Below are 27887 nucleotides of genomic sequence, written 5' to 3'. Positions count from 1 at the left end.
TTCCCACTTTTTATGCTTCACATTTTCCCTTTAATCTATCATTTATTTCATTTTATGCGTGTGATTTTTCTGTATGCATTTGGACATTTATCTACATGAAAGAAAGATGAGAGCCGAACAACAAAATTGCTCAAAGACAATATCCATCGCTGAAAGGAGACAGAAATGGCAGATTTCCTTTTGAAGTTACCTTTAATGCATCAGTATGAATGTGCGTTTGAGGATGTGTGGTTTGTGCGTACTGTAGCAGCGTGCATCGACGTCTGAACACGAGGCTTAATGTAAGTGACAGAAAGTTTAGGCTGCCTGTGTTTGTGTGTGTGCTGTGTATGTGTGAGGTGCACGCTGTGCCAGTTCAGCCTCATGTAGGAGGCAACAGTTCAGCCAACTCCTAAAAAGATGTCCCAAATTATCCGGCCACCGACGCATGTTCCTTACCCATGCCTCTGCTCTATTTTACCACGCTCCGCGGGGATTCGCTTTGTCGGCCACGCTATTTCAGACGTGGACGTGAGACAAGTCTTGTTCTGGTGCGGCTCCAGATTGGCTACAGAGGAAGAGCCGACGGATCTTAATGTGTCTGAAAAAAAAGTGTTACTGCTTCTCGTCTGTTCACCGAGCACAGAATTTGTCACTCGAGAGGTTGGGTGATAATTCCAACAACGACCTTTTACTTCCACAGACTGACTGTTTTTCTGAAGCTTACGATGGCCTCGTGAACCACAGATCCATCTATTTGACCTCAAAGTCCACAAAAAAGATGCTTCCATTTTTATTTCTTTTAAAATAACAGCAGCTTATAATGGTGTGTGTTACACTTGTGTTATTTTTCAGATAAAGCTACATTGTTTCCACACTGATGGATCATCTAAATCTAGTGCAAAGCTCCTCCCAGATTTCTTTCTTCATGAATCACCCCTGTAGAAAACAGGGCTCACAAACATATATTTTTACATATGCTGTAATTAGGGATCATAATTACAAACCCTGGGTCATGAGGCTGCACGGGGAAGATATTTTGTGACACAGATGTCGGAAATGTAGCCGGCGTTCGCTCGTGGAACAGCACTGCTATGGTTTCTCTGCTTGGCTAGTTAACTGCAGACATGCTTCACAGCAGTGGAACATGTTTGTTCTGTTTTGGTCCAATAATTTAATTATGGGACTGGGAGAAATGGGCAAGCGGCTACATGCTACGACGGAGGAGGTGGGATTGTCATTCCAACAATGAATTTCAATTTGGAGAGTATCTTAAAATCAGGGATATTTGAGAAACTGTAACCTAAATGCCACTGGCTTGATTTTCCTTGTAGGATTTCCAAATGTGTTTTAGCGAGGCACTTCAAACCAGCACTGTGAAGGTGCTGTGAAGGTTACTGATGATTGTAGTGCTTTGGAAACTGAAACACTGGTTGATTAGCAGACAAGTAAGTGACAATAGTTTAATTTATGCCATTAATCAGACAAAAAAAAAGATGAAAAAACACGTTTTTGTTCTTTTTAGCTTCTCAGACTGGATGATTTCCTGTTTCCTCTAATAGTTAACTCAATTTGCTCTCAGGACTATTGATTAGACATAGCAGACCATTCAAATGCATCATCTTGGCTTCTTTGAAGATGAAATTGGCAATTTGCACTATTTCAAATTAATGAGTTTATTAGCCAAAATACATTTACTATTGTTGTGTGTTACGAGACCTAAATCAATGATCAGTTTTCGTAGCTGTTGGTACTTGTTGTAAGCTGCCTGCTTCTAGATCGTCTTTCTGCTGAGTAGAGGTAATGTGAATTGTGTTGCCAGCTTATAAACAGTCTGCAGAAACATAATCAATTCAAGTTTAAACTGAGTCATGAGTTTGAGAGCTGTCTTTTCGGTTAGGGGGCTTTTTAAAAAAATGTTGATTTCAATTATATTTCACTCGCTAAGTTAGGATCAGGCACCAAAAGGATTAGGTTTATGCAAACAAACTACTTGGTCAGGCGTCGGAGCACTTTGGTAGGCTTTGGCAACAAAAGCACTTGGATGCATTAAGGCAGCAAAGCTAATAGACTAAGGTGAGAAAAACAGTACTGTTTGTGTAAATTGCTTCCTTTCACATCATAAAGCACATGTTACAAAGCTCTGTTTGTTAGCTCACCATATTTACCATTGTATAAATTCCATATTCACTGCGTCCTGCCTGAGGTCTCTTGTATAACGTGTCTTTTTATCTACTAATCGTTGAATACAATCGATTATAAGAGCAAACTAAGCCTGCTAGCTCAGAGCTACTGACCATATGTATTGGACTGATAACAGCTGATGACAGCTATTGACTGGGCTGATAAAAGGTGTTAAATTGCTGTTGTTACAGCTTTTAGTTTCATTTCTAATGGCATATTACTCACTACTGTAAAACAGAGTCTTAAAGTGATAGTCTGAAATACTTCCAGGTTTATACATTTTCACCTTTTTAGCTTAAACATGATTTTATGAACAATCTAAACTGTTTCTGGGTGATGTATGGCACCTACAGGGCGTTCAGGTGAGCAGTAGCTGTCCCAGGTGTTCTACAACAGGTGTGTAATGCCTCACCCGCCTTCGTCTATCAACAGAGATTAACGCACAACTTTTCAGACATTCGGTTCACAGTAAAACATTATATTCTGTTCCTGTTTCCACTCATGCCCCCGCCAACTGCCGTATCATACTCCGGAGCTGACGCCGTGCCATCCATCCAGTGAAATAAAACTAAGATATCATCTCAGGAAATTTTTAAGTGGGACCGCAGCGCTGCCAAAGGCTTAAGGCCCCCCTCGACGGGCATATTTCGAAGATTTGACTCGTTCCCAAAAACAACACCGCTCCTGCCAAGTCAGAGAGCTACGAGCTGCACCCCATCATCATCCAACATAAACTCACACAACAAATAATGAAACCAATCAAGGAAAGCAGAGAGGCCCCTAAGTAAACAGCCAAATGACATGTTGAGGTGGCTGCAGGGTGGTCAGGCTGTTCAGCGGGCACAGGCGCGTCAATCATAATGTGGAAACGTTGGCTCTCTTGACTGCGAGACATGGAATCAGGCACGTGTGGCTAAAATGAACAATCCCATAACGCTGAAGAGCAACACGATCAATACACCTCATGCTTCCATTTCCCTCCTGGTTTCACACTTTTCCACCTTTTGGACATAAAAAACGTGATCTTCGTAAAACCTGAACACACTCTGTTGGTGCTTTGCCCGACACCAGAAGCCAGATGGTCTCTAGTTAATATTAAAACCATTTGCTCATGATAAAACCTGATTAAACTGTAATATTTTATTTTACAACTGCCTTATTTCAGCACATTAACCTATGGAAAAGTCATTTAGGGAGACAATAACGTTCAGTTCGAGATCTACTGCAGTGCCAGCCAGCCACTGTCGAAAATTTTATCGCCATGATTTATTACATTTCATTAAGTACTTAAGCAGCATTATTGCATGCTTATACTGCTCCCTGGGTTATCACACAAAATAGGGTCACTGCAGAATTAGCTTCCAAAGGAGATTCTTTTCAGCTTGTTTGCTTTCAGCACGGTGGACGGTGTATATTCCCCCGAAAGACACACGATATCCACTATCTGTCCCGAGCGCTAATGGTTTATTAGTCCCTTGGTGCTGAAACATGATCCAATAGTATTGGTGGACCCCATCTGTGAGACAGCGCTGGACAGCTAGTCGTGATTTACACAGGAGCCATTTATGGAGCTTTTAAAAAAGGCAGAGGAGCCGACATAAAAACAAGCTTATTTATGGACAACGGCAACACATGGGTTGTGGTGCGGCCGTGCACAATTGAGTGTGTGTTTCTGTGTCACAGAGGGTGGCTTAAGGGTGTCTGCATGGGTGCTTGCTCACGGGTTCTGAACAGTAATTCAAAGGAAAGCACCATGAGATGCACACATGAATGATTCCAGCGTGCGTGTATCATTATAAGAATGTTTTTTCAAAAAGTCGATAACCCAAACTGCCTCCAGTGACAGCGATAAGGCTGAATAGACCTTTATTTATCTTTTGCTGATCATTTTCACAAAAAGGAAAACAAAAAAACAAAACAAATAAAAAATATAAAATACAAGTTCTCAGGAAACAACATCCCGTCACTTACGTTGTTTTGTCTGACCAGTGCTCCCAAACTCGAATATATTTCCTTAACTATGATGGAAGACAAAGAAAAGCACAAAAGCTTCACAGTAACTCAAAAACTGGAACTTTCCCAAAGAAATAAATGTTTTGTTAGATATCAGGATGCACTGGCGTATTCTTTTGTTACTGTGATTCATAAATAGCGCAAGAAAAAGCAGGAGAGGAAGCAGGATTACAGATAAAAGCATTAACTGACTTGTGTTTATCTTTCAACATCTTCCTCAGAAAAACCAACACAGCAGCCCTTTCACCCATTTTAAAAATCAAATTTGATCATTATTCCAATGCTGCATACAAAAAGGCACACAAAGCGTTTCTTCTTCAAGTACAAACAGGTAAACTCTACTTCCAAATGAAAAGTAAACACACTTTCTCCATTTCAGCAATGAGCAAAGTGAACTTCATTAATCAAAAGCGGATGCAGCCAGTTTTGCAGAGTTTGCTCCCCCCTAAAATCATGCTAAAAGCCCGTCCAGCCTGCCTCCTTATCATGTATGAATTACTAAACCCATCAAAGCCCATTTCCTCTGAAGTAATTGCCAGCACCTTCAGCGCCATATCTCATCCCTGCACCCCCGTTTCCTGGGAACAGATGTACAACTATCTCCTTGACCAATAGGTGGCACAGTTTCACACTGTATCCAGGCAGAATTGAGGAGAGAGAGCAAAGAAGGGTGGGAGAGGCAGAGAGAGAAGAGCGAGAGGAGTGAACTCTTACTTGCAGTCTCTGTCCTCCAGATCAAAATGCGGATTGAAGTTGATGAGGATCTTCTGACCCGCTTCAGGGGCGGTAATCACCCATACGCACTGCTGGGACGGTGGGTAGGCGCTGGGATAGCCCGGGGAGGTCAGGTAGTCCGCGGCGTGCATCTCTATGCTCCCCCCGCATTTATCTACACCGCAAAAAAAGCAAGAAAGTTGTTCAGTTAGAGGAGATAAATTGACTTTCTGGGCACTGGGCTGCACTGTAATGTTGACTGATTGCGCATTCTGGTGTAAAAGATTTAAGTGCAACCGCAGGGGTGGGAGTGAGGAGGACACTAACAACTCCAGCTTGGGCACATAAATCCAAATATCCACCGCTAGAGCAGAAATTAAAAAAAGAAATTACACATATTTTTTTGCGCCAAGAAGCCAGGCACACGTTGGAACTATAAATTCACACACTAGAATTCTCTAAAACTTTACACTCGTACACTTTTTTAGAAAAGGTGTTGGATAAAGTGAGGTTCCTTTGCATCCGCACCATAAGGTGTGATTACGCCCATGAAGGTGAGGTGGGCTGCTTTGCCAGAAATCAGGCAGGATGGTTAAATTTAATTTTCTCTCTGAATGATTTAATGAATCGCTTGTAGCCAAGATCATGCTTCAATGACAACAAGCGCCAAGCTCCAAAATGCGTCTCTGAATGGATGAAGCCAACAGACCTCAAAGACAAATTGTTTAATTTTTCTATTATAATAAGGAAACTTATTACAGTGAATTGTTGTGCCTCAGTGACTGTATGTATTAGTTTGCAGCTGCAAGGTAATTTGCGCCTCTGTCGCTATATTATACATTAGTATAATCCGGTTTCCGTGTATTTTGTGGTTTATCCATCTGTTGGAGGAATTCTACTGAAAACGGTATTTGCGTGGTCTAACTTGAAGCCCCGCGGACGTGCTCTCAAAGGGAGAGCCGAAGCATAACAGGTGAGAGGCAACAATGGTGCAAAACGATGTAAAACGGATCAACGTTCAGCTAGACTGCCTGTTGTCAAGCCACATGTATTCATTCAACCCGTCAACACCTACCAGTCTGTGTCAACGAAGCAACCAAGAAGACTTGGGCGAAAAGGAACAATAGCAATCCACTACGCATCCTTATTAGATAGCACAAGACAGACATTTGTTAAAATGAAAAAATAAAGAACATAAAAATAAAAAATAAAAAAATAAAGGCAAACGGGTGGGTAAACGTCCAGAGTTTACGTCCACACAGGAAAAATAACAGAGATTTGTCTCAAAGTAAGAAATCTGGTTGTTGTAGAGTCCCCAGCATCCTGTGAGCTTCAGCAGCAGAGCCCTGCGTCTGTCAGGGAACAACTTGGCATCTCCTGGGAAAAAAAATAATCCAAATGCAGAAAACAAGACGAAGAATCAAAAGGAAAAATCCGATCGTCAAAAGTGGCAGCCGTGAGCTTGCGACTCTTGCTCAGACCTCTCACTCCTGACACCAAACGGGAGCGACAGACATACTTCCAAGTGGGAAATGGAAAAAGAGAAATCACTAGTTAAACGGTATTCAGAGGAAACCCAGCCGCGGGGAACATCGGAGCGCCGCTCTCCAGATCTTCACTCCTTATTTCAGCTCAGCTCTTTCTCCGCCTCTCTCCGCTCTCAGCGACTGACTGACCGCCGCAGCAGAAATGTCAGGAAGACGTGAAAGTAACAGCGGAATTTCCACTCCCCAAATTTCTGCTTCTAGACGCCTTGCGCGCAGCCACCAGCGACCGACCGCTACAAAGGGGCTGGAGCAAACTGACACCGGTGCGCCCTCTTTGCGCTCCCAACGCGTGCTCGCGGGGATAAATGCGCACGCAAACTCAGGCTGGCATGTGGGTCTGGTGTAAGGTGAGGTGTGGACGGCGACCATATGAGCCAACGAGAATCCACATCTGACACGTAGTCACGAGGAGAAAAGTATTGGAGGGAGGTTTATTCGGTCCTTTGTTGGCGACCTACATCCCACATTTAATAGTTTGCTCCAGATACGTTCATGAAATATATTAGATACTTGAATTGTTAAATTACACGTCTTTCCTCTGAAAATAGTTACAAGTATATTGGGGACACGTCTATTGCATATTTAGTCTATTTTCGTTATTAATGAGGGTGGTTTGGGTGGATGGAAATAACACTGACAAAGACTGAACTTGTTCAGTGAAAAGAGAGCTGACTGGGGAGAGAACTGCGTTATCTGGAGTGGTTTTTTGTTGTTCTTTTGTCTGTTGATATATTATACCCTAATTTTTGTGTTAGTAGTATATACTAATATCTATGGATCTATGCTAATGTATAATAGTATTCAACATATAGTGAAACTTCACTACTGTCTCAGATTAAACTCAAGTCCATTACAGGAGTTTGTGATCACGTTTTTAAAAGGTCTTATCTAGTGAAGCATGACGTCCTACAGTTCCCACAATGCCTTTCATGGAATCCCCAGAGAACATGTCCAAACTTGTAGGAAAATAAATACTTTGAATGAGAATAAGGCAATGTTGACAACAAAAGAGCAACAATAGGCCTAAAACAAAGCGCAGGGTCATGGCACACGAGGACAGAGTGTGGAATTTCAGGGGCCATTAGCTATAGCATTTTTGTTCTATTCAAATCGTGGTTACAGTAACAACATTCAGGATAAACAACACTTTAATTACAATAATAGACGCACTGCACTGACTAAACTGTCAATCACAAGTTGACCACAAGACAGAAAACATTAGTGCTGCACTGCTGGCCTCCTGTGATTAATGCATTCATGTTTAGTCCTTTGCACTGGAGTCCTCCAACAAAATTACTTTCATCATTGCACTAGACATTGAGACTAATGAGAATATCTTAAACTTACGACAAGAACACAAACTCCATTTTTCTTTTCTCCAAAAGCTCATGAAGGAGTTAAGAGTATTGACTGAGTCCTTTGGAGGAGCAGAGAATGTGCCCTTTGGATTTTACCATCTAGTGCATAACAGTTACAAAACATGCATGAAGAATAAAAGTCATAGCTAAAACCTCATGACCTTTCTAATATCCTGGGCCTGCAGGAGTCTCTCAGTGGTAAACAGCAGAACAGTCCCAGGTGGAGCTGCCTATAATTAATGAGAGCTTGCTTGTTCAGCACATCATCCCTGGCTAAATAAAGATAAAAATGTGATTATTAGACACTTGTAAGAGGGGCTAATTACTCACTGCAGCGTAATTCTGAACAACTGTATGCTTAAAGAAAACACTTTTGCAATCTTCTGCTCTTTGCAAACAAGAGTTTAGTTTCCCTCAACATCAGCGTTTGTCATCCTCGCTGATGAGCTGCTCTGTGCAATTTAATCTCTTCAGCAGTTGCTTAGATTAAAGTCAGTGTCCCTGGAGAAGATTTTAAAAATAACAATAGCAGTAAAGTATGTTTTAAATTAAATGTACACATGCCAGTCTTGCACTTGGGGTTTCTAGCACTGTGTGCACAATGAATGCTCATGGTGAACAATTTAAATTTAACATCCTAGGACCTGGTGTCCACATATGTGGACATCACATTTTGGGTTATTTAGACCAAAATACTACACTTTGCTCTACAAGGGCCTGATATCCACTTACGAGGACATTATACTGCTACTGTTCTATCAAATTTTTAAACAAATATCCTCATATGTGGCTCTTATTTTTCTTAAAAACAAAAATAAGGTAAAAAAAAATAAAAAATCTGGTAATTCTTTGTTTTTACATTCATCGGGCCCCAATATGCCAAAATATCAAAGAGAAATTAAAAATGCATGCCGTGGAAGAGTTCGGGTCTTAGGAGGTTAAAAAAAAAAAAACATACAACAACAAAAATGTGAATTCATTTGACTGTTTTAGGGATTTAAGTGGTTAAGTTTTAATTTTAGCATGTAGCGATAGTGTAGTGTGCCGAAACACCAGTTTTAATGCAAAACAAGTTTATTTTTCAATTCAGCAACCATTAAAAACAGCAAGAGGAGCAACAGGTCTATAAAAATTAAAACTATTAGACTTCCAGGAGGTTAGCAAAAGAAATAACTGAAACTCCCTTTTGGGAAAGGGCCTCAAAAAACACCCTCGAGCCTACGTAAAGTAATTGTTCCTACAGTTTCACCAGCTACTAAATTTGCACTACACACACCTGCTTGAACATAATTGCATGCAGAAATGGATCCTGCAATGTAAACACAAAGGACGATGGGGTGAGCGAGTGTTAGCGAGAGCGAGTGATTGAGTGACATAAAAACACAGTAAGAGATCAGCAAATGAGCAGCTGAGTGGGTCTGGCAGAGAGCGAGGAGACACAAGACTCTCATCTCAACAGTTTGTATTACAATCCAAAGATCCCGATAGACTTTAATGTTTCCAGTCAGTGTTCAAATCTGATTTAGTTTCTAGTTTTAGTCTTCTGATTATTTTTTCCGCACCAGTACATGCCGGAGTGGAGACAATAAAAAATCGTTGGCAGCACGATGCACTCATAACACTGCCAAGCATGACTGAAATAGCATCGGTGGCAAAGTACATGTTAGTGACGCAGATTGTAAAGCGAGAACAGAACTTGTGTTTGTGTTATGACAACAGAGTCAAGCTTTTGAAGACTGATCACAACTGTTTTCTACTGTATTGACGCCTGTTGATATTTTTTGACAACTTGACATTTTCCTATTTTAATGCAAAGTGCTTCCAGGAATTCAGAGCCATTCATCAGGATTTAATAAAAGACCAATAACAGCCTAATAAATCACTCTAATGCTAGTTCATGTGTACTAATGGTGGGGAGTGTGGCTTCATTAAAGTGGATTTCAGCATGTAGGTGAGTGTGAAAAGATGGAGGAGTGACATATAGAAAGTGTTGAGAGCGCTATTAAAAGTGAAGCCATATGTTTATGTGTTAATATAAAGATATATGTATAATAAGAATAACAATATCTTCCTCTTCTATTAGGCGACGCCACAGTTGAATATCTATTTCCATTTTGTCCTGCTCTTTATTACGCCTACCGCCTGCACTCTCTCTCGCCACATCCATAAACAACCTTTTTGGCATTCCTTTTTTTCCTTTTGCTTGGCTGCTCCATCTTGCCTGTCTTACTGTGTCCCTGAACCAACTAACCTGAGTTGCCCCTGTGATATACCTTCCCAAACCCATCTGTCTTTCCCAGCCGTTTCATAGACATATGGGGGCTTATCCGGGATTCGGACCCGGTACATCTCCCAAACTTTTAACTTTCTTTGAACCCTCTACTCCTTGCATCCTCGTGATCCCACATTCCTTCTTCTTACTCGTGCACAACTATTCTGCCCTTCTTCTGCTGTATTTTATTACACCTTGTCTCCACAGCATTCCCTGAACTTTCCAGGCAAGTCACCCCAATCTCACTACAAATCACAATGTCATCTGCAAATATCCACAGAGACTCTCGCCTGATCTTCCCTGTCAGCCTGTCTATCAAAACTGCAAACAGAAAAGGGCTCGGAGCCAACCCTTGGCGTATTCCCACCTCCACCTAAAAACCATCTGTCACACACCTCACTATAGTCCCACGACACTCATACATATAATAAACCAATGTCAAACACTCCTGACTTCTTTACCCAGTACCACACCTCCTGTCACAGCACTTTATCATATGCTTTCTCCAAGTCCTCAAAGACTGTTCGTCTAGCAGTACTCTCAAAGTCAAAGCAAGCACTGCATCTGTAGCCCACTTCTTGGCTGCATCTCACTAATCCTAGCCTAGCTTCCAATACTTTCCACAACTAACTCCCCCACTATGGCTTATTATTTGTATATTTACTACAGCTCTGCACATAACCCTTATTCTTCAGAACTGCAAGCATACTAGCCCATTTCATCTCTTCATCCACTTCATTTCCAAAACAGCGAAACACTCTATTTAGAAACTTCACCGTCATCTCGCCTGTTGACCTCTTTGTCTCTCAATGTCTTTCGTATGGACTAACCACCGTCCCATTTTTTTATACTCATCCTTTACTTACACTCCCAGCTCCACCACCTCTTCACAATGCAGCCTGTAATTCTTTATTCATTATCCCCTCAAAACACTCCTTATCCTTCTTCTCTTTTCTTGTCAGTTTCCATCTTTAATCTCTCTAACCTGTGACACATCCTTTGTGCACATCCTCGGACCACTTACACAATACCTCGTCCTTTTCATTCACCACCATATCCCACAACTGTTTGTACTCTTGTCAGCTTTCTTCTTCTTTCACTACGCCACTTCTTTTCATCGGCCTCTTCTTCCATACATTTTCCTGAACTTCCTCAGTCTACAAACCAATCTCTAGGCTCCTCCCCTCTGACCTACATGTTCTCATCAAATACTGATGTTTTGTCAGATGCTGCTGGTGTTGCGGAGAGAGATTGTCTGTCTTTTACTGTGGTTATTTTTGCTGCTGTTTGATGAAGTTTAGGCAGCTGATTAGGGTTAGGCAAAGATTACACCCCACATTCTGATAAACGACCAGTGGATCTGAACACAGGATAGGGTGTTTCTGTGTGGAGTTTGCATCTTTTGTGCCTGTGCGGGTTCTTCCAGTTACTCCAGCTTCCTCTCAGTCAAGACACATGAACATTAACTGAACTGGTGACTCTAATTTGACCATTGTTGTGAATGTGAGGGTGAGCGATTGTCTGCCTCTCTGAGTTAGCCAAGCAGTAGATTGGCGACCTGTCCAAGGTGTTCTCCACCTCTCACTCTATGACAGCTAGGATAGGCTTCAGTGCCCCTTGTGATTGTAAACTGGATAAGCGGTTAATAAAATGGAAAGATGGATGGATATTATAAGGTGATGCATATGCCATGCATCTAAGTTTGAAACTACAGTGTCCTTCGTGTGTTAAGTCAGGAGTAAGAGACCCTCCTCACTATTGGTTAAACTGTGTGTATCATAGCAGAACACCAAAGGACGCCACACACTCATCTGTGTAAAAGCTTTAACACAATGGGCGTATTTATCACTCCATGAACGAGCTCATCGAGCACCTTCTTAGCTGCCTTCATCTTTTGACATAAAGTGATTTCCCAATCTGTGCCGTATTCATTCACAGTAGTTACGTTATTTTGTATCATTTCTGAATATGATAATGTAATGTGTTTTGGGCATATAGCTGTTACCATTCTGATCATTCTGATTATATAATACTTTGCTATGCAGGTTTTTTTCAGTTGAAATATACTGAACTAAATCCATTTCTTTTGGATATTCATCTCTTTTTTGATGGTTGTCATATATTGCACACGCTGGTAATTCTGCTGTTTTGCATGTGCAAGTTTTAAAGAAAACAAAGTTCAGGTAATTTAATTATGAGCACTTTAACTGTAGATGACCATAAGTTGGATCGCTTCCAGGGTGTAGTTGGATATAAAACTCTCCAGAATAAATCATCACTACACGATGTGTAACTGTGTCAGGGGTTAAGATAACTGTGCTGTTTATCTGAACAGCAGCCGTAGATAAAAACGTTTGTGTCTATAAAAAAATGGGAGAAAACTAAATGTTGACTTTGAATGAACACGTTTTTGTGAGATATATCAAATCATTTGGTTTTAAAGTGTAAAATTTCAATTAGTCATTGTCATTTAATTTAAGCTTAAAGATGACACTGTAAAAAAATAAATAAGTAATATAAATAAAATATTCAGCTGTTCAGCAGGAGCTGGACAATGTTTTATTGTAAACCACAGCAATGAAACCCTGATGTTTTTTTAATAGCACTGTGATTGTGACTGGGTATTTCCCTGACTGAGGGTCATGAGATACCATTTTCCCTTTCACGATGGTGGAAAAAAAAAATCCTGGTTTCTTAGAATCGTTGTTGAAATAACTGAAATAAGTAAAAAAATAAAATAAAATAAAATAAACAAAGCACATGTACATTATTCAGGAAACTGCCATGTTTCATCAATGAAGATAACATTTTTTTGAAAATTTGAAATTACTGTGATGAAAATACCCTAGATGAGATTTAATTATACACTTTTGATATTTTAAAGCAGATTCATTAGGATTAATCCTCATGCTAAAAAATTAAATCCAGTTACGTTATTTCAACAAATGTTTAAAGGAACGATTTAACCCTAAATTAAAGCACAGTGTCAGGAAGTAGGCTCACCAATAAGTAGTGTACAAATAATAAGCTTCAATCACAAACGTGTTGCTGCAACTAAATTCTTTGTATTTATGGTAGTAATAGTTTAGCCTTCATCTATCTTATAATGCAGAAAACGTCTGCAATTTGTCACTTTTAATTAAATTAATTAAACGCTGCAATGGATCTTCTATGAGAAAACCTGTGAAGTTACAGAACTGATGGACGAGATACTTGCAGAGCAAACTTTCACAAAAGGTTTAAAGCATTCCCAAAAATAACCCTTTATTTCACTGGATGTATAGTTGAATGTGTATGTGCATACTGGAGCGGGAACATGCACACCCACACACAATAACACCCGTGCATTTAACGGCTGTGGAATGATGGAGGAGGGGGTGGTATTTCTATAATGACACAGTCATATCTCAGTAATTACAGGAGAAACTGACAGTGATCCATTAGTCTGCCGTGGTGGGCTGAGAGCAACAGCAGCTACATACTGGCTAACACTGGGCTTCTGGTAGACACATCCTATTATTATGCACTTACCGTTCACATGTAATAAAACATAGCTTCTATATATGCCGCATTCAGAGAGCACATGTTCAAGGGCACATGTACAAAGAAGTGTAATGCAGTGATAGTCATGTATCTGAAACACAGTCTGGCAATGTTATTTCAACTGTTTTTATCTGCGTGTACCATAACACACTCATTAATACAGCTAATTATAACTCTTTATATTCTGATGCATGCATTTCTGACACACGAATGCGGTTCAGACTATTCTCATGACTGAATATTCAGCTGTGGCTGCATAGGAGTAGTGCTGGTCACACTGGTGGATGGGTGATTGGAGCCTGTCCCAGCAGATATTTGGCAAGAGGTAGGGTACACCCTGGACAGAATGCCAGTCCATCAAAGGCATGGAAATCTAAGGGCCCTTTCACGCTAAAATCGAAAACCTCCGGCCAATTTTGAATCACCAGTTAAACTGCATGCATGTCTTGTGGGTAGAAAATAGAGCACCTGGATAAAGCCCGTACAAGCATGGAGCAAAAATGCAAAGTGGAGAGAGAATGACCCGATCAGACCAACAGGTTCAAGCAACACACAACTCACAGTTTCAGTTAATGCATACAGATATTAATGCTAATACTTGCAGTGAGAATATCTTCTCAAAAAACAAACAGTAACATTTACATACAATTAATTTTTACAGTCTGCCATAGCTGACCAGTTAACACCTGGATCATTGAGCCATCTGGCAAGGACATTTGGTGTTCCCAGGTTCAAGGATATGGTCACATGCAAATGGTGCCATTTCTTCCATTCATTTATTGCCATCTTGTGGTTTTTATCCTTATTTATGTTGATGGTTTTGCATTTTCAGTAAAAGATTAAGCACAGGGCAACCACTTGTGATTTTTATTCACATGCACACTTATTGATTGATTTAATTTTATTTCCTACATCTAAAAATGCTGCAGAATTTGCAAAAGAAATCGCATGAAAGATCACATGCATTAATGTGCTCAAGTACATATCAATATCCGAGGCACATGCAACCCTCAGCTCGACTTCACACACTCCTCTCAGATTTTTCAAAAGCTTTCCTTCAGAAAACAATCCAGTGAAACCAAAACACTCTCATAGTGTTGATCCCCTCCTCCTTCTTCCACACACACGTATACATGTGCAGATTAACGGCAGCACACACACAAAGTGAGAAGATGTTTCAACACAACACAAGGTCATGACACTGATGATCAGGTCTCACTGCCTGGAAATGAGCCAAGCTGGTTATGGTACACAATGTGAGACCCCCCCCCCCCCCACACACACACAGCCTTGCAGCAGGCATGCCAGTTATACTTCCCAAAGGACCTAATGATGAGAGTCTGGATTGGGGAGTGAAATGGACGAAGCTGGCCAAAAACGCCTTGTTTGAGGACTTGGATTGTGATAATTACTGTCATTACCAAGGAGGCGATTTGAAAAAGGACGCCATAGCAATCGTCCAGCTGTAAATAAAAGAGTGGGTAAACCCCAGCTCATTTCAGCTACTACATTGATGGGCTGCCCAAAAGCATTTTGGTTTACTGGAAAAAGTTAAGAAGTTGCAAAACTTCAAGTTGCCAATGTGCACCAGGGAGCTGCTTTCTATGATCAATGTACAAAATTCAACTAAAACAAAACATTTACTAGACAGATGGCTCCTTCACATAAGCCAAGTGGCACATGCATTTAGTATTAAAGCAAAAAACATGGTTTGAAACTTCAAACCTTTCACTGCAGACCACTACTGACGTTCCACCGCACTTGACAGCCATATCAGAGGTTTTCAGCGCTAGTTCACAAAAAACTGATTAAATGGTTATTTTAACTCAACAGAACAGAAATGCTTTATTTACAGTTTGTGCACTATTACTGCCAGAGAAGTAGTCATCATAGTTTAATGTACAATAAAAGTGAAACTTACTGAAATGTACATACAGAAGCAATACAAAATAAACAAGTCAATTAAAAAAAACAAACAGTTGGAGGTAAAGATGATTAACTTTTAAAACTAAATATAAACATCAGAGGACCCAAGATGAAACCCTGTGGAACCTCAAAGAGAAACCTTTTATTGACAAAGTCTATGCTTGAATATTTCAGTACAATTGAAATTGTATCCTCTTAAATAATTGCTAAAATTATTTAATTTGCAGTTCTAAATATATTCTAAATGCATTTAGGGTGTTTTTTTTACTCACTTTATGTCTCTTCTACATATGCATGACCAATTATGCAAATTAGGCAATGATGTCATTTAGCAACTTCTAGCGACTTTTAGGACAACCAATAGCGATTTTCCTTACTGAGGAGTTGGCCACACTGATAATGACAACATTAACAGCAGCAACTCATCCGGCCATCAGTCCGTGATGGGGTCACAGAGGCACCAGTTCCAGATCCTTCTCAGCAGGCATTCTCAGGCCAGATGAGATACATGATTTCTCCAGCAGATTCTACGCCCAGAGTACTCTACCCAGTAATATAGCTAGTAATAATAATACATCTACAAGTACTCCACATGATTTATTTGTTTTAGTTAGAAGTTGTTTCACCACGACTAAAGACATTATTTTCTGAAACTGAATAATAGAGATTATAATTATTTAACGTGAAACCTACAAAACTAATGTACAGCTCTCAGCAGCAAGGTCTACTATTAACAGTGTTGGGGAGTAACGGAATACATGTACCACCGTTACGTATTTAAAATACAAAATATGAGTAACTGTATTCCGTTACAGTTACCGTTTAAAACGGTGGTATTTAGAATACAGTTACTTTGTTGAAATAATGCTGTTATTCCAGGCGGGGCGGCAGCATTATGGTTGTCATGGTTGTCATGGTTACAGGGTGACGCTCTCTCTGCAACTGTGTGTTTCCTGGGTAACAGAGCGCCTTTTTGTTGTTGTTGTTGTGCTAAGCTAATAGGCAGAATGCTACAGGCATAGCCCTAAAGAATTTAGCATGGGCAGTGTAGTCTGTGCTGCAGGGAGAATGGACTGCCATACTCGTTATGTGTCTGTGAGCGCGAGGAGGGAGAAAAAGGAGAGTAGAAAAGTACGAGCTGTCATCGAGCAGAAACGGGAGCTGGAAGCATGTAAATATAATAATAACTACTGCAGCCAAGAAGAGTGCCTGACAAGCCCAGTTGTAAGTACGCTACTAAGACTCGACTGTACACTGTGTTCATGTTTTCCTCCGAAACAATAAGTTCCGTTGGAGCAGCCTTTCAAAGCCTCTCTCTGTCTCTCGCTAGCAAAGTTGACCCAGACAACAAAGTAAAGCTAGTTTTCAGCTACGAGCCCGACACAAACCTGACGTATTAGCCAGAGGTCCTTTACTGCGTTCAGAGCCGCGGACCTCCCGTAATAGTAATAAATCACACAGCAATAGTACATTCATGTAGTTGTAAAAAGCATGATAATATATTAAGTAATCCAAAGTATTCAGAATACGTTACTCTCATGGAGTAACGTAACGGAATACGTTACAAAATACATTTTGGGGCATGTATTCTGTAATCTGTAGTGGAATACATTTTAAAAGTAACCTTCCCAACACTGACTATTAAACATCACTAAACAACAGAAAATAAGGTAGAAAGCTTACAGTAGTGAAGCAATTTGCTGCTAAAATGTAGCACATTTGGCGTACTGACATATGGTAGTTATCAGCATGATTTGTATACAAGTTTTTGACTTGTCAACTTTTCTTAAAATCTACATAGCATGTGGCTCTAAAAGTAAAAGCAAATGCTGAAACTTAACCTTTCTGACTTCAGATGTTACCAAACTTCACATTTCCCACGGCAGAACAAATCAGAAATTTCCGTGACTGTAAAAATCTGATGTCTATTAACGCGTCCCTTATTTAAAGAGCCCCGATATTAAATGCTGAGTCATTACTGCGTCAGAAACATCTGAAAGTCATACCTTTCAGTAAGATTTGAGCCCAGCTGGTCCACAGTGCCACACGTGCAAGTTTTCCATCCAAGAGCAGCAACAGTAGGATGATTCAGTATTTATCAGATGAAGTCGAAGCCAATAAGTGAAGCAATGACCATGATTCACTCCAATGCTCTACCACGCAACTTAAGCAGAAGGTATATAAACAAAGCGAACACGTGAAATTTAGATGCATTTTATTTATCGTTTTTCGTGTGTAATATATTCGCGTCGTTAATTCATCATTAAGATCCACCCATTCCAACAAAAACCAACCAAAGAAAAAAAACGTTTCCGATTTTCAGATTTTATTTGTTGACACACGGACGTGAGAACCCAATGCTTTAACTGATTGATAAATAATGATGACCACATGTGTGCAAAATGCACCGAGTCACGCAGTAAGCATCAAATGAGGCATTTCAGCTGCTACTATTGCATGTCATTAATGGAAAAAAGTAGAAAGCACAAACACATTGTGTTTCTACTTAACATCAATCAGTTTACTGCATTTAATTTGTTCTGTAAACCTTTTTTTAGGTTACCCGAAATATATTTTGTTGTGACTTTTCCCAGCTTTTAGTAAAGTTGCATCAACACAGTTTTGATCCTCTTAAAATATCCAAATCATGTTTTTGAGTGAAACTAAGACCACTCACATGCTTCTCCTCAGAACGATATTTGCCTCCATTATTTTTAGGGACAGCTGTGCAAAATTTACCCTTTCATTCTCTCTCTTGGCACAGTCATCATCGATTTAGCCTAAGCCCTCGCTTGGCACCGAGCAGCTATTCACGAAGGCTTTAAGTGCAAATGCCAGCATCTAACACTTCCAGGCACCCTGATACTTTGTCAAGTGATATGAAGAGCTGCTTGTCAAGAAAAGAACACTGTCCCACATCTCCCTCTGTGTGGGTGAGAAGCGGGATGGCGCAGTTTGTGGTGTTGTATTACATCAGCTGACAAAGAAACGACCACTACATCATTCTGTACACCGCACAGTCTGTGGTCCACATGCAATAACACACACACAAAAATCATCAAAGCTACATAAAAACAAGAAACAGTCTTGCTATATGAATGTTTTTATTCCTATTTTTATCTTACCTAAGCTTGCCAGACGTTACTGGGACCATAATGGCATTAATCCTGCATGTTCTGTGTGGACTTTGCATGTTCTCCCTGTACTTCAGCTTCCTAACACAGTCCAAATAATAGGTTGTTAAGTTGATTTTAAATTGGCTGCAGGTGTATTATCTGTCTTTGTGTCAACCCTGTGATGGACTGCTGACCTGTCATGAGTGTATCTCCCTCTCACCCCATGACAGCTGGGATAGGCTACAGCTCCCAGCAACCCAAAACTGGATAAGCAGTTAAGTAAATGGATGGAACAACTTATTGTGGTTGTTTGGGATTCTTGCCAGCACTGATCAAAGAGTCCTAAAGACGTGGATTTGCCTGTTTCAAATAAGCTCGCTGAAATGAAAATGTGATATTTAGCTGCAAATATTATTATAAAAAATGACCCCAAATTAACAAAAATTACTATTTTTTTTGCCAACTTGACTGAGCTGCTGTTGAAAAGTGACCTTTCCTTCCTGACTCTGGTTAAAATAGACCAATTTTGTTATGTAATGAAAACAAAACATAAAAAGAAAAAAAACCCTCATTTTCTTTGGGTCTTCGCTTTAAATTAATAACTACAAATGGTTACAAATAATTCTTTTAATTTAATTTCAGCACAATTATATACTATAATGTTTGCTGATGCTTTTCAGAAACACCATTAAGAGGTATTAACGGGAGGAAATTTGGCATTGAACTAATGAAAATGGCTCTAACATAGTAAATAGAAGCAAATAGGATACTGAGAGTATCATGGCCTAAAGGTCACACAGAGTGCGATCAGTGACCTGGAGCTGTAGGCAAAAGGAAGTCCATTACACAGTCAGGGGGAGTGCCTGTGTGTGTGTGTGTATGCAAATTCCTTGTGTGAACAGTAATTTGGTTAAATACAATCATGAAGAGTTGACTTAAGGTGTTGGAAAGGGTTACACAAGCAGCAGTTATGGTTAGAAGTCTCCAGGAAATGAATGCAAGTCAAAGTAACATCTTCTAATGTCATGGAAACACTGTTTTTTGTTACCGTATCTCTTTGTAGCTACTTTATATAGGACTGAAACTAAAATTAGGAAGTGAGATGGCTGGGAATGCGTGTGCCGTGGTCCCCGCGTCCTCTCAGGTTGACCTGCCGTCTGGTTTTCCTCTTTGTCGCAAATTCTGTCCTGGTGTGAAGTTGCCCGGCTCCTCTCGCACACAAACAAATACTCACTTACATATTCGGAGACCTTACCTGCACCAGAGACTGTGGAGAAAGAGAGAATAGTTGTCAGAAAATACATCTGTGGAAAACAAAGTAGACTTACATGCAATTCCACATGTGAAAGTAACCATAACCAACCTGCAGCTGCAACCAGTGAGAACAGTGAAGACTTTCCTGTCACATGACCCTGTGGCACCTGGACTTACAAAAACTGAAAGCCACTGTTTGAATATCGACTTCACTAACTTTCTGAAAAGCTGCAAATTCATACCTGTTGTGAATTCAAAAGTGTAAATTAAGGTTTAACTTTTTCTACAACGTTCAGCTCCTTCGGTCTCTTGCACTAATCGTGACAGTTTGCAAACACGGATGCAGGGAAGCGTGTGAGCGAGATGTGCAAGAATGAAAGTGTGAGCGTTTGGGCCTGTGATTTACGAGAAGGGAAACTGTGAGAGAAATGACTGCTTGTGCGTGTTTATGTGTGTTAGTTATTATCGCCGTCCTTTTAAAACATGCTCCAGCCAGCCTGAGACAAGGACACGGCAATTACAGCATACTGACTAACAGAGGTCAAAGAGCAGCGAGGTCACCTCGGTTGACTTCTAACGACCTGAGCCGTTAATCAGCGAGGGAGCGAAAGCCGTGGCCACCGGCTCTTGTTTTATTAGACGTTTCAGCAGAATGGTCACTTCAGCTATGCAGAGGTTATTTACCTTCCTTTAAAGTTTGGCATTTATGTAGCAGGAAACTATTACAACTCGCTGTGCTCCTTCTGTTAAGACAAGGCAAGTAAGGCTTGCAAATATAGTTTTGTTTTGTTGAATAGCTTTTCTTTTTGCATTGTTTGTAGTGCAAATCTCTCTGATTTATTTGTTTTGGTGATCAGATAAATGTATAATCAACTGAATAAAAGCCCAACTCACATAAATCAACCAGGACTAAACAAAACAGGATAAAACTACACTGTCCCTAAAATAATGCAGAAACTGAACCATTTTGGCAACAATATCGTAAAAAGGAAAAAGTTAAATCTAGTAGCAGAACAATTCAAAGTAATAAAGTAAAAAAAAAAAAATCTTTAAAGAGTGGGGAAAGTTCTTAAAAGCTTCATGATAATGACTAAAAATCATCATAATTTTTACATCATTAAGGGCAGTGAAGTTGCAAGTGTCTTCAAACATCATCATGTTTTTTTTAAATGAAATGATTCTTTAGCAAAAGAAGAGAGATATATAAGTAAATTGTGCAAATTGCTGTTTTTGTACTGAAAAATACTGAAAAATGATCAGCCTTTAGTAAAATGCTCTTTATTTGCGTAGCACCTTTCATGCAGGTTAGTCCAGTTTAGATCTGCTGGATGAAACAGATTAAAAGGACAAAACAGTTGGAGCATATCCGCAAATAATATTTGAAATTAATCACCCCTGTTTTATATTCAGTCAGTTTATATTTATATTTGCAGAATCTATAAAAAAATTCATCTGAAAAAATGATGGTTGTATCTACTTTCGACCTATATAAGTCACATGACTACCTGATGGTCTTGGTAAATGCGACTCTAACGTTGTGACCTCTTGTTGTTCACCTCTTAAACATGATAAGTTCACATATGCCAAATGTTTGCAGAACACACAGGCAGCATGCAAATCTGCAGCTTTCTCTCAGAAATTTATTACATGTAGCTTTTGAATACTCATTTTTTTTCTTCCGTTAAACTGAGGCAGCAACTCAAAGCAGAGATCAAAGATTGCATGAGAGCTAAGCCGCTTGCCTTTCAGCCATCGCTTTGAGATAATCTTCTGATATTTGCTTGTACTTGTGGCACAATAAGAGTTTAAACAAAAAACCCCCACTAAAGATGAAAAAGACAATAATTCTTTTGCACCTCCTTTGCTTGGAGTCTCAGCTTGAATAAGGATAAATGACAATGTACATGTCATAGATCAGTAAGACCTGTATGTAATATGCTGAGCCGTTCACTTGAACAAACATTAACTTTGCCAGGGTTGCCTGCACCCCTCTGTAGCGTTTAACTGAAGTCATCCAACAGAATGGCAGCTATGAACAGCATTTATCACTTGTTTGTGGCTATATCTCAAAATGCTACACTGCAATAATCATCACAGTCAGTAGACGGAAAAGCCATCGTCCCCCGTTTTTAAAAATACCATGCTGTAACTTTCCATTTACCAATAAACTCAGCAACACACTCCCATTCTTCACATGGCCAACCCCACTATCACTGTATTTACATTACCCAAAATAAATGACCCTAATCGAGTGTGGCCTACAGTTCCTAAATCAGTGAAAACAGCTACTGCAGCCTGACAACATGTTCAATTTTCCAGCTGCCTCACCTCATTTTTATTCTATGTGTAATGTCCAGTGTCATGGAGCAGTGGTTTCAAGCCCAAGCAAAAGGAATGAAAAGGAGAGGAGGAGGGGCTGAGCAGCAGAAGCCTGCGATGGTTTAAAGCACCATGCATCTTTTCTATCTGAAGGACTCCGCTGGTTACAGAGTCGATGGTTCACTGGTCCATGAAGGAGCCGATTTGTTCTCCTCCCCAAGACAGGCTCTGGATTTAGCTAGCCTGCACTCCTCGCGAAAAAAAAAATCCATCTTAACAAGTCATTTAATCTGGTATCGTTTACATTTGTCTTGGGGGGGAAAAACACATGTAAATGCAGATTTCTTCAGCATCATTTACATTGAACAAACAGATCACTCCACAGACCTCCATTCAGACCTTTCCCCATTTGATTAAAGCCAACTCTGGAAACATGGTGTTGAATTAGAAACAAATAAACGGTGAAAAAATATGGATCGCCCAACAGTACAGCTTGTTTTCATGATTTGGTTTTTCAAGTAAGCATTGTTCATTTATTTTGTCTTGAAAGATGATTTGCATTTTAATTTAGTAAACTCTTTAATTAGAAATGGATTTGGAGGCTTAACACTTAATGGCCTGTTGACAAGTTTTGCAGTGCAGAGAGGTGCAACATGTGGATTGATGGGAAACAGTAGAGGTTGTTGGAGGTGGATGGAGAGCACTATAAATCATCTGACACCACTGTCTGAAAGGAATTTAAGCAAAACAGCAGGGGTTTCTTACAAAGTGCCAACAAGGCAACAAAAGTATCTCAGATTAAATCCAGACATTTTTATAAAGGGGAGTTCAATGTTCAACTTACCTACAGAGACGCAAACATAAATTTACTGTATGAAGGCGGATAACCAGCCATTCTCTTCCACTTATCATATTTAGGGTTGCAGGGGGGGCTAAAGCCAATCCCAGTTGTGATAGGGTGAGAGGTGCGGCACACCCTGGACACATCACCAGTCTATTGAAGAGCCAATACAGACAGTCATTCGCACCAATGGGCAATTTAGAATAATCAGGTAACCCACTAACTACGTCCTTGGACTGTGGGAGGAAGCCAGAGTACTTGGAGAGAACAGGTAAACTCTACACTGAAAGGTGCGAGCCTGGATGGTGGATATGAACCCAAGAACTTCAGTGTCAACCACCACACCACCAGTCTGCTCCAACACACTGCCATATGGTCTTTAATTTGATCATGTTATTAAAAAAAACTGAGAAAAATCATGGTGCATTTAGTTAAATGCTGACATCAACATGCTAATATCAGTGACTGTATAAAAGATGGAGGACGTGGCTCCAATTCTTTCATTATAAATCGAGGATGAATTACTGAGAAAACGGAACAGTTTCTCACAGTATTTCTGGTTGACGTTCACAAACTGACATTCACAAATTAATTATTAATGGCTTGCTTTTGGCAAACCATTAATAAGTTAAAATTTATGCTTAATGTTTCTATTGTGGAGCAGAGCTGTAGCTCCGCATTCGGGGAAGAGCTACACATACTTTTAAGTCAGAGGAGGTCTTGCCCCCTCGCCTTTCAGAGCGTTTTGCAGATACTAAAATAACTGAATTTATGGTCAGCAGACAAGTATTATCTAAGGAGTTTTTCACGACATTTTGTGTTGAACCATTTCTCTTTGGCTGTGCTTCTCACAAGGACACATTTTACCAGTGCTACCATAAATTTTAATTTTAACCATTTTGGGAGCTTTACCAATAATAAAAGAATAAATGTAACAGCTATTTTTTAAACAATTAAGTGTCACCAAAAAAAATGTTATATACTATAACTCTTTGGAAACTGACAGCTTTTTACTAAATTGTCAGTCTTTGTAGCTTAATCAAAAGAAATGGGAACTAATTACATATTTGTTTTGGCGGGCTGATAAAATAGGAGTATTGGAAGTATAGAAATTTGCCATAGAAATAAATAAATAAATATTACTTTAATATAAGTAATCATCTCAGCTTGGCCACCCTTGTAAAATTGTTTGGCTTCCCACTACTTGGATTCATTAGGGGGGGGAAAGAAAGGAAAGGAAAAAAGAAAAACTATACCACTAATATTAACTCATTCACTGCCAGCCATTGGCAGTGAATGAGTTAAACCCATTGACTCATTCACTGCAATTGACGGCTATAGACGTCAATGGCAGTGAATGAGTTAATGTGGTCTATACAGGGAGTGCAGAATTATTAGGCAAATGAGTATTTTGTCCACATCATCCTCTTCATGCATGTTGTCTTACTCCAAGCTGTATAGGCTCGAAAGCCTACTACCAATTAAGCATATTAGGTGATGTGCATCTCTGTAATGAGAAGGGGTGTGGTCTAATGACATCAACACCCTATATCAGGTGTGCATAATTATTAGGCAACATCCTTTTCTTTGGCAAAATGGGTCAAAAGAAGGACTTGACAGGCTCAGAAAAGTCCAAAATAGTGAGATATCTTGCAGAGGGATGCAGCAGTCTCAAAATTGCAAAGCTTCTGAAGCGTGATCATCGAACAATCAAGCGTTTCATTCAAAATAGTCAACAGGGTCGCAAGAACTGTGTGGAAAAACCAAGGCGCAAAATAACTGCCCATGAACTGTGAAAAGTCAAGCGTGCAGCTGCCAAGATGCCACTTGCCACCAGTTTGGCCATATTTCAGAGCTGCAACATCACTGGAGTGCCCAAAAGCACAAGGTGTGCAATACTCAGAGACATGGCCAAGGTAAGAAAGGCTGAAAGACGACCACCACTGAACAAGACACACAAGCTGAAACGTCAAGACTGGGCCAAGAAATATCTCAAGACTGGTTTTTCTAAGGTTTTATGGACTGATGAAATGAGAGTGAGTCTTGATGGGCCAGATGGATGGGCCCGTGGCTGGATTGGTAAAGGGCAGAGAGCTCCAGTCCAACTCAGACGCCAGCAAGGTGGAGGTGGAGTACTGGTTTGGGCTGGTATCATCAAAGATGAGCTTGTGGGGCCTTTTCGGGTTGAGGATGGAGTCAAGCTCAACTCCCAGTCCTACTGCCAGTTTCTGGAAGACACCTTCTTCAAGCAGTGGTACAGGAAGAAGTCTGCATCCTTCAAGAAAAACATGATTTTCATGCAGGACAACGCTCCATCACACGCGTCCAAGTACTCCACAGCGTGGCTGGCAAGAAAGGGTATAAAAGAAGAAAAACTAATGACATGGCCACCTTGTTCACCTGATCTGAACCCCACTGAGAACCTGTGGTCCATCATCAAATGTGAGATTTACAAGGAGGGAAAACAGTACACCTCTCTGAACAGTGTCTGGGAGGCTGTGGTTGCTGCTGCACGCAATGTTGATGGTGAACAGATCAAAACACTGACAGAATCCATGGATGGCAGGCTTTTGAGTGTCCTTGCAAAGAAAGGTGGCTATATTGGTCGCTGATTTGTTTTTGTTTTGGAATGTCAGAAATGTATATTTGTGAATGTGGAGATGTTATATTGGTTTCACTGGTAAAAATAAATAATTGAAATGGGTATATATTTGTTTTTTGTTAAGTTGCCTAATAATTATGCACAGTAATAGTCACCTGCACACACAGATATCCCCCTAAAATAGCTAAAACTAAAAACAAACTAAAAACTACTTCCAAAAACATTCAGCTTTGATATTAATGAGTTTTTTGGGTTCATTGAGAACATGGTTGTTGTTCAATAATAAAATTATTCCTCAAAAATACAACTTGCCTAATAATTCTGCACTCCCTGTATATGATAGTATTTAATTAGTTTAGTCTGTTACTGTTAGTCTGCAACTGTAACCCACATAATTTCCTTAGGGATTATTAAAGTATTCTGATTATAGGGTTTTGTAAAAAAGTTTAGGTAAAACCAATATTTCCTCATAAATATAAAAATTTGGCGCATTACAGTCAATAATTATTGTGTCACTTCAAGTAAAAGTATGATTACCCTATGTATACTATAAATGTGTGTACCAAGTTTTAAGGCAATCCATCCAGTGATTGTGAATGATTTGATCTTTACAGTCCAAGGCCACACTGTTAACATCATTAAAAGGCATCAGAGGCAGTTTCCCTCTAACATACTTGTAGAATAACAGCATTAAATGTATTTGAATCGCAGTATCGTTCAATGTGGACAGCTTTTTAAAAGTCGGTAAAGCAGCTGAAACATATGAATCCACCTGCAGAGGTCTTGCTGCAGGTGAAACAAGAGCAAAACAGATTTACTGCAATGTCGTCTTTGTGCTCTGTGGCCCAAACAGACCAAAACGACTCATTCAGAAACTCCCCGGTCTGTCAGTGGACACACTGTCAATCCATCATATTGATTATGTAATCAGAGTTGATGATTGTTTACAGGCCAAATCAATAGTTAGTGCGAAATATAGTCACAGCTCACCCACACACATGAATGGAAACAGTCTCATATTCTGGTCAGTCTGGAATTTTAGGAAGTGTGGCCGCGCACAACCTTGCATGAATCTATACACAGACGTATAATACACATCTAAAACAGGTCAGCTTGTGTGTGGGAGTGAACATAATCCAAAACATATTTCACCATATCAAAATGTCCAACACTACACAATCATAGGTGTGTGTTACCATTCAATAAAATTCAACACTTTATCAGTATACACCTCATTATCATCTAGAGCTTAACTTACATCTCTCACTCTCATTTAAATCTTAATTTCATTAGTTTAATTCAATCCAATACTAAGTTCACTTTATATATACAACAATCTAAGTGGGACAGGATTTATGCATCTTTTAAATTAAATGAACTGCAAACAGCCCTCAAGCTATTTATTCCCTTTGGAAAAATTAAAGCTTTATTATGAGATGTCCTTTATGACTCTTGGATTAATTGTTATTTTATGGAAAGCTGCTGCTGCTGGTTAACTTTCTATTTATGTATTTATATTTGCTTGTGCCTGACTATATTGATTAAATAACCCCCTGTATATGCAAGGTACATGTTTGTCCACGCATCAGAATGAGTTGCACTAGTTGCCATGGTGTGCGTAAACTGATGGGTAATTTCTATTTAGGTCCATTAACGGCAGGCAAAACATAATGTGAGAGAAACAAAGCTGAAATAATTAAAACTACTTAGCAAAACAAAACTCATTAGGGTCATTATTCCTGAGAGTCTTCTGTTTTGGGTTTATTTAGATTGAAGGTATTATTCAGGAAACTTCCTCAAATGGTTGAAAATTTGCATCTCACAAGATTAAGAGACTTAAAGGTATGAGCCTTGCAGTTGACTTCGATTGCTAAATGTTCTATGAGGAGCTACTGATCTGATGAATGAAGGATTAATCATCTAATTGCCTACTAATTTCTTTGAGATTAACTACCTGCAAGTGCCTTTCATAGCTACATTTTCTTCACAAAGTTAGCATGCCATTACACAATTCTTGCCAACTAAAAAGCTAGGTACAGGAAAGCTAACAGGGGCTTGTTAGCTTTCCTCTTCTTCGTCCCCTATGTCCTGGCTTGTTAATCTAGCACTAAGAGAAGGTGCAAGGAGAAAGAAGTGAAACACTGAAAGTGATCTTGAAAGGAAGATCAGCTACGATTGGTTAATTTTATGGAGTCATTGCTGGAACTTTCTTTTAACAT

At 39.7% G+C, this 27887-nt stretch overlaps 1 pseudogene; it reads right to left on the bottom strand.

Moving 5' to 3' along the window:
• Window positions 1–6737, bottom strand: part of LOC120737651 — a 92675-nt pseudogene extending 85938 nt beyond the window's left edge.
• Window positions 6738–27887: the final 21150 nt, after the last annotated feature.

This window comes from Simochromis diagramma, unplaced genomic scaffold (genome assembly GCF_900408965.1).
Source record: "Simochromis diagramma unplaced genomic scaffold, fSimDia1.1 OVJJ01000247.1, whole genome shotgun sequence".
NCBI classification, from domain to species: Eukaryota; Metazoa; Chordata; class Actinopteri; order Cichliformes; family Cichlidae; genus Simochromis; species Simochromis diagramma.
Note: the sequence above shows the minus strand (reverse complement) of the source record. Positions and strands in the feature narration are given on the sequence as shown.